The sequence below is a fragment of the Gobius niger genome (genome assembly GCF_951799975.1).
Source record: "Gobius niger genome assembly, chromosome: 20".
Taxonomy (NCBI): Eukaryota; Metazoa; Chordata; class Actinopteri; order Gobiiformes; family Gobiidae; genus Gobius; species Gobius niger.
Window position 1 is genome coordinate 23444585 of NC_136871.1, and position 12514 is coordinate 23457098.

A 12514-nucleotide genomic window follows, 5' to 3' on the forward strand; every position below is an offset into this window, starting at 1 on the left:
TTCTGCAGCTTGAGTGGTGTCACAGCATCAAGGGTGACAAGCCACAACTCAAACAAAAGAAGCATTAACTATTATGTCCCTGTCCCTCTTATCTCATTCGTAAATGGGATACTCAGCTACACGTGCACACATTTGCCTGGTGTGATGTAATGTATATGCGGGGCCTATATGGCGGCCTCCTCCCGAGCGTGAAGCCATATGTTTTTCGGAGATATTCGGCGACAGTTCATTAGCTGTGGAGAATGTGCCCCGATTAGCTGTTGTTTAGGATACACAGCTGGGCTAATTTCGTCACCAAAACAAAGCTGGACCACACATCGTCTTTCAAACACAGTGAGACGAAATCGCCTTGTTAGCCCCGCAGTTTCCTGATGAGGCTCTGCTGCTGCTGCTGCAATCGGCGACACTTTGGAGAGCAAGGCCAGCCGTAATGAAGGTCTAATCGACGACATATGTTTGAATGAAGGGTGAAAGAAATCACGGCTAATTCCTTGGTGATGCAGTTTAGTCATGTGTCACTGAAGTGTGCCTGAAGTGCTTGGGTTTTAGGAAATGTTGTATGGGCTTGTATGGTCATTTCTGACAGGTCTCACCTAATGCTTACATACACCTATTTTATCATTCTTATTGCTTCCAATTCTTGCCATAAAAGTACATTTTTTTTCTCGTCAAATGAAATAACCAAATATGCAGTTTTCTGAATATTTTCCTATCCATCAATAGCATGTTTTATAGACGTGACTTATCCTCATCATTTAGTCACAGTTACAGTTAACATGTGGAGAGCCACTCTTATCTCTCGCTGCTGCATCCTCATCTGTTTTCCAATCTGCTGTCTGTACATAACACCGTCCTTTTCCCATAATTCCTGAACACTGGCGTCTCCCTCGTGGTGACAGGACACTGCCCCTCACAGAGACAGGCACAGGCCCATAACTGTGTTTACGGCACCGTTTGGAGGTCAGAAAGTGCATCGGACCAGTGTGCAGACAGGCAGACAGGACTGGCTACTCCTGCTCTGTAGATAAGGGTTACTCAATATCTGTGTGTCAGCGAGGACAGCTAAAGGTCAGGAGCATGTGATTCCTCCAAAAGAGCAAAACTGTGGTCATGGAGTCACTGTGTAAGAGTACACACCTGATACAATTAGCTTTTTCTTGGTATTTTGTATTAGTGTGACCATTAAGGGGCATTTAGTGGAAGTATAGAAGCAGAACCACACTGAACTAAAAGCATGTATTGTGGCTGTACCAAGTCTGGAAAAAAGATAAATTATTCCTTATGAATTTGGAAAAGAGGGGGTTAACAAGAAACCGGGGAGACTAAAACTCCTTTGCCAGGACTTCATCCAGGCTCGGGCCTAATAAGATAAGTCTGTCTGTGTGTCGGAAGGCTGCCGATTCTTAGCTTTGGCTTGGTTGTGTCAGAAATCACATCCGCCAAATCAAATCACTGATGTGCCAATTCATGTAAAAAAAAAAAACAGAGCGGCTCAATCCAAGCTAAAAAGAGGGGAAAGTTAAAGAAAGTGAATTTGTGCGCTCGAAGGAAGATGGTTTGCAGGAACAGTCTTGCTTAAGCTCAGGCTGATTTATGTAACTTGCTACATTATTCAGAACGCAAACATGCTGAAACATCTGTTCTGTAACATGCAGCCAGCATTCATCATGGCTGTTATTTTTATTAAGACAAACTCTTTGTGGAAGGTCAGATATAATCTTGATGGCCTCAAGTAATTGAATGGTTAAAAGGCCGGGCTTTGATAAACTCTGGCTTTATATCTAATCTAATGGTCTTAATTTCATTTGGCCGGAGTCAACTGTGTGCATTTCCAGCTTGCAATTCCCTACATTTTCTGCCACGAGCTACAGGGGCTGTTACAATATGGCTTGTATTATATCCCCTTGTTATGGGTCTGTGAAGGCGGTTTCCCTCTGAGATTTACGTCCCTGTATTTCATCTTGCTGTGAAAATAAAGAGGAAGCCAGTTGAGACGGAGGGCTTTATGTAATGTTACTCTGCAAAGGGTTGAAACAATCACAGCTCAGCGAGGTGCACAGTCAAAGATCAGGACAGGAGTGTTATTTATTTGGAAAGAGTCTAACATGACCCGACTTTACTCAGAGCAGGAGGGGCAGTTTTTACTCCTCACTACCACCTGCGAAAAAATAACAATTGCACGGCAATCGCCGCAGAGGGGTTGTGAAAAGAGAAAAATGATCGTGAGCAGTTCAAATAATTAAATAATGTTGATAATAGTGAAATAATCAGTCCTTAGCCCAAGGTTATCCCTTGTTTCCTAACTACGTCAACTTCAAATATTAAGATGGAGTTCTACCCAACTTTTTACTCTTTTCATGTATCAGCTTTTCTTCATTTTCAACACTATTCAACATTGTACAATTCTCATTGAAGATATTAGTTAAACCATGAATGAACACATGGGATTTTGAAACGAAAAAATAACTGAAATCATGTTTTATATTCTTCAGAATGGCCAGTCTTTGTTCTTCGAATGAAAACATGAGGTCGTCACCTGAAATGGAGTAAAGCACACATAAATATATCTAATTTACAGAGTAAATCAAAAGCAATTTAGCAGTTTTTTTTATTTTTTTCATCCCTGGCTCTAAATGTTGCATGCATATTGGACACACACTGATAACACTGTCTGTGTGTTGCGTTTGACCCCTGCCTTGTGCTGCTGTATGAGCTTGTGATGGCACTGTAACAGCTGTGGGGGCTATTCTTTCAGCTGCGGCTGCTGTGGATCCAGACACCCCTTAAGTGTGAAGGGGTGTCTGGAGGGAGGGAGAGAGAGGGAGAGAGAGGGAGGAAGGGAGAGAAGTAGGGAGAGGGAGAGAGAGAGAGAGAGAGAAGAGAGAGAGGAAGAGAGAGGGAGAGAGAGGGGGAGAGAGGGAGAGAGAAGGAGGGAGAGGGAGGGAGAGGGGGAGAGAGGGAGAGAGAGGGAGAGAAGGGGAGAGAGGAAGAGAGAGGGAGAGAGAGGGAGAGAGAGGGAGAGTGGGGGGAGAGAGAGGGAGAGAAGGAGGGAGAGAGAGAGAGAGAGAGAGAGGGAGAGTGAGGGGGAGACAGAGGAAGAGAGGGAGAGAGAGGAAGAGAGAGGGAGAGGGAGAGAGAGGAAGAGAGAGGGAGAGAAGGAGGGAGAGAGAGGGAGAGGGAGAGTGAGGGGGAGACAGAGGAAGAGAGGGAGAGAGAGGAAGAGAGAGGGAGAGTGAGGGGGAGACAGAGGAAGAAAGGGAGAGAGAGGAAGAGAGAGGGAGAGAGAGAGGGAGAGAAGGAGGGAGAGGGACATAGAGAGAGAGGGAGAGAGAGAGGGAGGGAGAGAGAGGGAGAGAGAGGGAGGGAGAGAGAGAAGAAGAGAGAGAGGGAGGGATGAAGAGAGAGGAAGGAGAGATGGAAAGGGAGGGAGGTGGAGAGAGTGTCCCACACAGAGAGAGAGAGAGACAGAGAGGGAGAGAGAAAGACACACAGAGAGAGAGAGAGAGAGAGAGAGAGAGAGAGGAGAGAGAGAGAGAGAGAGAGAGAGAGAGTATGGACAGTATGTGAAAGACCCTGTAATTAGAATTTCTTACTGTGCACACTGCAGCAATGAACACCTCTTAAGAATACCCCACGGCTTTTATCTACTACTATTACGCCTACTACTACTACTGCAACCACAACTAATAATACCAAAGCAGTGCTTTTTTTCAATAATTGACTCCCTGTATGTGTAATTGTAAAACATGTGAAATGGTTTGTGGTGCCTGCATATCCTCACTGCAGATTCATTGTGAGGTTAGTTTTTTGGAGCTGGATTGAGGCATTATTAGCACTTAAATACAACTTTAAATAGTGCCTTCTCTCAAGTGCTTTCTGAAACCCCATTCCGGTAGTCCATCACACAAAATGGCCCCAGAATTCCTGCGGCACACTGCGCTCAGTTATTTGTTTGAGTTTCTGGGCTGATTCAGATTTATGCGCGCAGGTCCCCAGGTCTGTGTCACGGAGGTTGATTAATCCTGACTGGGCTGGACTCCGCTGATGTATTTTACCACACGTGTGCCGGGGATCGGGGAACATTTAAAGTGCTAACCTTTCCCCTGTGAATGTGCGCCTTTTAGTTTGAGGACTGTAAAAAGGCCCTGTCCAAATATGTCAAAACACGGCGTGAAAAAGGTCCACACAAATTGTTTTGGAGTAATGTAAGTGGGATCTGTCGGCATGAACACTGGTCTCACCTTTACCAAAACAGCTCTCTAACTGTGTGGGTTAAGAGTGTTGAAAGAGATGAAGTCAAAAGTTGAAATGCTCAGCATATGGGTTATTACAATTAGCCTAACAATACAGGTACATTCTTATGTCGATTAATGATCACAGGTCTGGCCCAATGGTTTTACTAATGAGGCAGAGCTGAGTTCATTGCAATACTGCGTAGATACAGACGGTGTCAGGTCATAGGAGGGGGGCGTGGCTCCGTCGAGGGGGAAAATACAATCTTCTTGGAAACACAGTTTTTCCCAGTTTTTAGCCATTTTCTGTTACTTCTGTAACTTATTTATCACATCAAAATCGGGTGTACTGTATATGGATATATATTCGCAGCAGATCGTTCAGTAGAAGCGAAAAAACGGCAGTCGTAGCTAGCACTAGTTAGCGTTCGCATTAGCACGCTGCTAACATGTAGCATCATGATAGCATTCTCCATTATTTATGTATCTATGGGCTGTTGAACCACATTCCTCCTCCCCATGTCTTTTTATCTTTATTTAGTGGAAAACTATGTTCATAATTCAGCATTTGTTAAAGTAGTTTTTGAATAATTACAGAAAGTTTAGATTTTTCTCCAAATTGTTTCCCCCTTAACTGTTTTCAAACATGACCATATATGGGTGAATCCAGAGATGCCGTCTGTATCTAAATGCTGTAATACATATAGATATTCTTATACACATTTTCTTAATTTTATTAGGCAAAATATTTCATACCATAAGAATTGTTGAACCGAACATACACACAGTCTTGCTACAAAGGAGAACAAGCCACTTAAACATGGGTTTTACAAATTGTGCTCATATACTTTAGCATTAACAGCTGTACGTATTAATATTGTATTGTTATTGTAGCCAACTAATTATTTAACATAACCAAAGAGCTCGTGTGTCTAGTTACAGCTTCATGAGAGACTTGTGGCTGTGAAGCTGGTGTATGTAGGACATGTAGACGGCTTAGCGTATCTGTCAACGTGGAGGCATTTTATTTGGTGTTTCTGACATCCCATAATCCCCCTGGATCAATGTACACGCAGCTGATATAAACGGGCAGGAGCGAGTCGTGGCTGTGGATTGAAACATACAGTGTCTTGTGCCCACAGAAATAGCCTACTCATGATCAACTTTTAAATGCAGCGCAGTCCAAAAGGGACATTTTGAAATGATGTACAGAAAACGAGGTTTGTTAAGACTGTATGTTATGAAACTGCATTGCAATTGGATAATAAATAATTCATGCAATTTTAAACACAGAAGGAAGAGGTTTGGGCACAAAGCCTAAAATTGGATTTATATGTTTAATTTAATGTCTCAACTGCTATTTTAAGTAATCCATCGGCATAAACTAAAGCACTGGCAAACGAGCCTAACTCATCTGCTATAGGCTTGCAGTGTACAATCATTTCTATGTCTAAAAAGCAAGAAGGTACCTCATTTTCGTAGCATTGCGTTTTCTCTAAATGCCAGGCACAGATGGGGCTGTGAGACATATTCCCCGAGAGGCACTTTGACCTTTTCCTGAAGCTCCTTACAGCAGCGTCTCGCACTTTCATTCAAGCCAATCCCCCAAACATGTCATGGAGCAGACCGCGCAAAAAAGGGAGAACGTGCCATTTCGGAAGTGGAAATTAACTCGCGGCCACCGAAAAGTACAGTTTATGCACCTACTTCGCCTCTGGGCTGCACTCTTTCCAGATGGACTTCCTTCATGGTTCAAAGGCCAGCCACACTTTATTGAGCACAAATCCTTGGGGTGTCTGACTGGGTAAATTCATTCACCATAGATTCATATATATCAGGCTTTTCCAAAGAGGAGGAATTGGACTCAGTTCTGTTCATTTTACCTGGGGGCAGACATCCGCTGTTTTTGAGGACCCGAAGCGCTCATAAAAGGTGACAATGTGGAAAACAGTTGGCAATATTAGGAAGCAATTGTATAAAACAGTAATCACAGTTATTAACATCAATGTTTCTCAGTCTGCTGTTTGAGAATGTCACTTTTGAACTAGTTGATTTGTTATTTAAATTTTGAAGACCTTATGGCCCTGTCTGGAAAGAATATTAACTAAACTATGATGATGTCTCAGTATGCTGTGTCATCGTTTTCACTGAGGTTGTATTTGAACAAACTCCGAATGAGCTCACAGTTGGTTTCCAGGATCATGGAGGACATGTGAGGCTTCTAGGGTTCTCCATGGCTTTTTGATAATATCAATATGTGTCATGGTTTTCATCCAGTAGATCGGCAAGGTTGACGGAAATTTTAGCGATTTCTCCATCAAAGATGGCTCCTATTCACACAAACCTACTCAGATTGAAGCCACCTCTTTAACACAGACCCAGCCCTTTTCAAAACATTCACCTACGGAAACAGGTGAATGTTATTATAGAGTGAAAATAATGTGGTGCTGATAAGAAACTTGTGTCCTACTGTATATTGAACGGTTTGCCCCATAGTAATCCAATGACAATCCACTCCTACAACACTATGAACAATGAAACAAGTTACTTTGTCAGACATGCAGAAAATATAGTGGTAAAATCATTTCGATCATACCAATCCAATAAGTCAATCAAACCTATGAACCATGAACAGAGCTGCTGTGGACTGTGTGCCCTTTTCACTCCTCAGGTAAAATCAACAAAACTAATCCAGGGTTTTTTTCATGGGCTAATAGTTGGTCACATGTTATCTCATATTCTGAAAGATGTCAGGCCACATCTTAAATTAATTTGGAGAACACTTGAACACAAACACTCTTTTACATTCAAGTGGTGTCAATTTAAAATATAGAGAGGTCTCCATAAACATGCTGAGTCATGTGACTGTGCAGAGTCACATGACTCCAATGGGAAACTGGGACAGAGTTACTGCACTTCATTGCGGTCATTGTGTTATTCAGATGCCACAGGCTCGGCATGTGCCACTCTGTTCCATTGATCCCCTGTGTTAATCCAACAGCACATGTCATTCTCATCCACTCAAGGGGACAAACCTATGCCCTTCCCAGCGCATGCACAGTTGCACACAACTATAATAACAACCGCACTGAATGTTGCTGTTCCTTATTATTACATGACTTGAAGAAATGCAATCATTTTAATCTAAAAAGGGACGTGCTGGTGTTAGGAGCTTGTACATCGATATGAGATCAATGGGCTCCAACAAATATCCATTTGGTTAAACAGCTAATGCACTCATGCCAAATGCATTCTTAACTCTTTTTCACTTTTTGACATTACAACCATTTACCTGGTCTTTCTCCCAGTTCCGCACACAAAACACCTGCCCAAACCCTGATACACTTTACTCAGAATAATCCATGAAGCTCCTCCGAAGTCCAGACACTGTCACCAAACTTATTCTGATCATGTCTGTGGTCAGACTCTCCTCTCTATTAGCATGGCTGTCAGCCAATATTCATTCTCTCTGTTTCATGTCTTCTGTTAAATCCTAGGGTTATTATTAGAATACAGCAACGAGACTCAACAACCTAAATAAGCCTAAAATGTGTTCAAGTTTTATATTTTTGACACATTACTTTTTTAATAATTAAAGTCAATATCAAGTTACATTATTTCACTCTATTGCAAAAAGTCTTCCTCAATGGACCTCGTTGTATTTATTAGTATATCATTGTATACTCTATTCCTATTTTTAGTTTTAGGCTCTTGGCATTGGCCCATATAACAACACTGTACACACACTGTATACAAACTCTGCTTTACCTCATTAACTAGAGGCATCACCATGGAAACACAACAACAAGGTGACACTGTGCCAAAGGGTGAAGCAGCTGACACCTCGAGCAGGCCCATATAGACGTTATGTTGAAGCGCATCCAAGTCATTAAATGTGAGTGTATGCTACTGTTGTGGAAATGATTATTGTGGTATTCGATGTCTTCAGGAAAGCCTCAGTACACAGTAACAAACAATGGCACCAGTATGTGTCATTAGCCCTGGCACTGCAGGCTGTGAATAGCTGCGCAGTATATTTGAATGCCGAAAGGCTTTGCTGTGTCAGGACAGTGGCAGGTAACAGGGACAGCTGCCGCCGCCTCTGACGCACAAATGTCTCTCTGTAGGTCAGAGTTTCACAATTGGTCCCACAGAGCTGAAGCTTATGCAGACTCGTATGTGGAACACACAGTATCGTGCAAAAATAAAATGCCAGAAACATATTACATTTGGTGAATACGTAACACTATATTTCTCGTCATCGTGAAATGTAATGTGTTCAATTCCACATAAATGGCACATTATTGAAACTTGGGATCATGATGAATTCTGGGTACAGAAGAATATAAAAGAACATAGAGCCGCATTTTGTAATAACATTTTCACTTCTTTATGTAATAAAACCACATTTTGTAATAAAGTCCTGCATTTTGTAATATTTTTAAAATTTTGCTTTAATTTATTGTATAATGTGATCAAATGTGCGATAACACTTTATGATGACTACACATTATTAAAGCATTTGTATACATTTATTTGATCATTTCCTCATCATTTGTTTCTCATTTCAAAGAAGCAAAATCTGTCTTTTATTATATTCTGTTTTCTTAAACTTAACCATTTCTGTCCTGAACGTGACCTGAACCTGACCATAACCAGATGCATGGATGGTGCACATTGTCACTATAATCTCTGTTTAGATGCATTTATACATGTTAACAATGGTTAGTCCATCCATCTATCCATCCATTTTCTTCCACTTTTCCGTTTCCGGGTCGTGGGGCGTCTGTTGGAGCTGCCCAAGTCACATTGCACCAGCCCCTTATGGCTCCTCCTGCAGGTGGTGGGTCCATGGAAGGAACAATGGTTAGTAAACTGTGTAAATGTCTTATAAATCATTAATGAAGTATTTAACAAAGCATTACTAACTGCTTGATAGTGTGAAGTGATCAGTTTTATTACAAAATTATTTGAGAGAGTTTATTATCACATTTGAACAGTTATAACATAATGCGGTGTTATTACAAAGTGCAGCTTAACAAGGCACAACTAAACTTGCTGCTTTGGTTTTGGTGCTCTGCTTTAGCTTTACATGTTTTAAGTCATCAAAGCTGCAACGCTTTAGTTCAAGCGACACATTCATAATCAATTCATGATGAACTAATGACGAGTTGGATTTTACTGTAAGTTTATGCAAAGGTTGGTACTCAAGGTCATGAGTTCAATTCCTTAAGTAACTCTGTTAATTCATGAGTATTTGTTCATGTCTCCTGATGAAATCACATTAATTCATGATGGATTATACATGAATTAATGTACCCTTATTATAAAGCGTTACCAGATCATTATACCGGAATGACGAGGAAACTCTCTTCTCACAGCAAGAAGATCCCGTACGGCGGCAGTGGAGCGGGTCGTCTCACGTTGTTGTGTCCTTGGGCAAGACACTTCACCCACTTTGCCTCCAGTGTCTGCGTACATTGGTGTATGAATGAGAGTGTGACTGGGTGAGTGGTTCTTTGCTGTAAAGCGCTTTGAGTGCCTGATATAGGTGGAAAAGCGCTATATTAGTTGAGACCATTTACCACGCTGTTGAAGTTCACACTAAGCTTTCTCCCATGAATCCAAATTCGCAGTTGGCTAATGATCCAATAAAGAACTTTTGACTTGCCTTTTGGACTTCTCTGGATTAGACTCCCACCTTTGGCTGACACGGGGACAAAAGATTGTCACAGGCCTATGGTGAAGTTTAGTGTTTAAACATGGGCCTGTTGTAGATGCACCTACAGTAGCACAGTGCCCTCCTCTTTCTCGTACCTGGCGTCTGAGCTAACAAGAAGTGACACTAAAGATGTTGCTGGTTTCCTCCACGGCCTAAGCAGTCACTCTGCATTAGCACACATGACAGAAGAGCCACGGGAGGAGGTAACTCACCACGAAGTGAAGTCGAGATTGCGCGACCGACGGGAGCTTCAATTCGTGATCAGTGCTTCTATACAGCTGTTTTGGATCTGCTCTGACCCCCTCGCGGTTTGTAATGGGAAAAAGATGTAAATGCAGATATCGTCCGGTGGGGGATCTATTGTAACTGGGAGGAATGCAAATGTTGAATGCAGTTGTGCTGTTAAAATGATGCAGACGATAAGGTTTTGTATGCAGTACACAGCGGTTAATTGTTCCGTTTTTATCTAAAAAAACAAACTTAAGAAACAACATTGTTAAACTGACTTCTATTGTTGCCACACATGAGATTACTACTCCACAAGTATACATATCACAATGTATAATCTACACACAAGAGATTTAGCATATTGTCAAATCTGATTTCAACTCACATATTACTTTAAGCCTGCAACTGCAAATCTCACAGTGGATAGTTTCATTTAAAGATAAGGGTAAGGATTATTTAAAAGATAGGGATATAAAGCATTTGTTTTCTTTGTATCAGGAGTGTTTCCTTAACTCAAGGGCTAGATTTGTCAAAAGTACAGCATCTCACCACGATTAAAGGCCCAGTTTGTCATTGTGAGCTAATAACAACCTTCCCTGTCGTATTACGCGCATACCGATCCTGTATGAACAAATCAAGTGCCTTTGTCTCTCTGCCTCCGGGCTGCGCTCCATGTTGGCTTTCCCCTACTGTTTTCAGGAAGGGATTAGCCAGTTTATTGTGATTAGCTGTGTATTGTGTTTAACTCGGCTGGACTCACTCTTTTCATCATGTCTAATGCCCACAGCACTGCCTCCTATACGGCCCTCGCCTTAACTCCTTCAATAGAATCCGCATCGCAGCAATAACGCCGGCTAATTAGGCCCACAAACGAACACGGTCCACTTGTGCAAATCAAAGAAAAGAATGCAAAGCAAACATAGCGTGCATGCCACTTCACTTTTCCCATACGTATCAGTTTTCCAAACACTGGTAAAGTGTGTAACGACTGCAGAGGTCAGAGGTCGCGCTGACCTACAGGGCCGCATCCTGCCGTGGCATTTTGGGACAGCTCAGATATGTGTAAAAGTCAGAATCCTTCAACAAAGAGGGCTAACGTTACACCCAACACTGGACTCTGACCTTTGAGCAAATGTGAAGAGAGCTTTTGTTTTACCCCAGGGGCACTTCACTTGTCCGGCTACAAGAGCGATCGTCCTCAAGTGTTTTTGTTAAAGAGAACTTGGTTTTCCGATAATCGTGAATAAATAAAACCTATGTTGATGAAGGAATATGTTGTGGCTTTGTGAGTGTATTTTAATTGGAGTTTAGCATGGGTTTACTGTGTTTACCTCCAGTCTTTTTCTTTCATATAAATATACAGGGAATGTTCATGCGCATGTCAAAAATGAAAACCAATGTAAGAGGTTGCAATGATACAATTCAATACAAGGTGAGCTGTATGTCATTCCAAGCTATTGAGAAAAGTGCGTTTGGAACTTGTAAATAGCATATTGCATTTGACAAGAAAGCATCCAACCAGAGCGATTGATCGAGTAAAGAAGTTAAATATCTGAGGCTCCCCTATAAACAAGAGTCCAGAGCCCAGTGAATGCACGGAGACATAAATCCCCATCATGTTTCATGTGGGCAGCAGTCACCTCTGCAAAGGTCGCCTGACATCATTGACTATATTTCTCAACAGAAAACCCATGTCTGTCTTGACTAACTTTGGCCTTTATAACCGCAGATGCATAAGGCATGACATAGTGGCTGTTGGTAGGTTTCCAACGTGGATCGAATGGGGAATACTTCATCACATCATCTGGCTGCCTGTCACCAATCAAAATGCTGATAAGAGTTATTAAACACTGACAAACTACCTCACACCCCAAGCTCCAGGAAGATTTCACATTACTAAATTGCTTGCACTATTTCTTTATTTTGCCGACACCATATTTAGGCGCAATTGAAATGGACTTTGTGTTACGTCAACGGGTCAACGTGTCGGGGATAGTTGGGAATCCTGCGCTGCTCTGAGTGGGGCAGCCTTGAGCCTGGCATCTTCGTCCTGGGCACCGCGCCATGGCTCTAATACTGGAGATGTGAACTCTTGGGAATGTTGGGAAGATCATTGTGGACGGTTTGTTTTTGAGTGGGAAAAAATGGATAGCGGACCAAATTAGACTTGCATGTCGCGAGTAGTTAATTTATAATCCGTAGTAATGGAAGATTCCCACTGTCATCAAGAGGCAGTAAAACATCTGCCATTTAGAAAACGCAGTGACCTCATTCTCCAGGGACAAGGAAGTGTCAAAAGCAGTAGTTTTGTCTGCGATCAGTGTCTGCCATA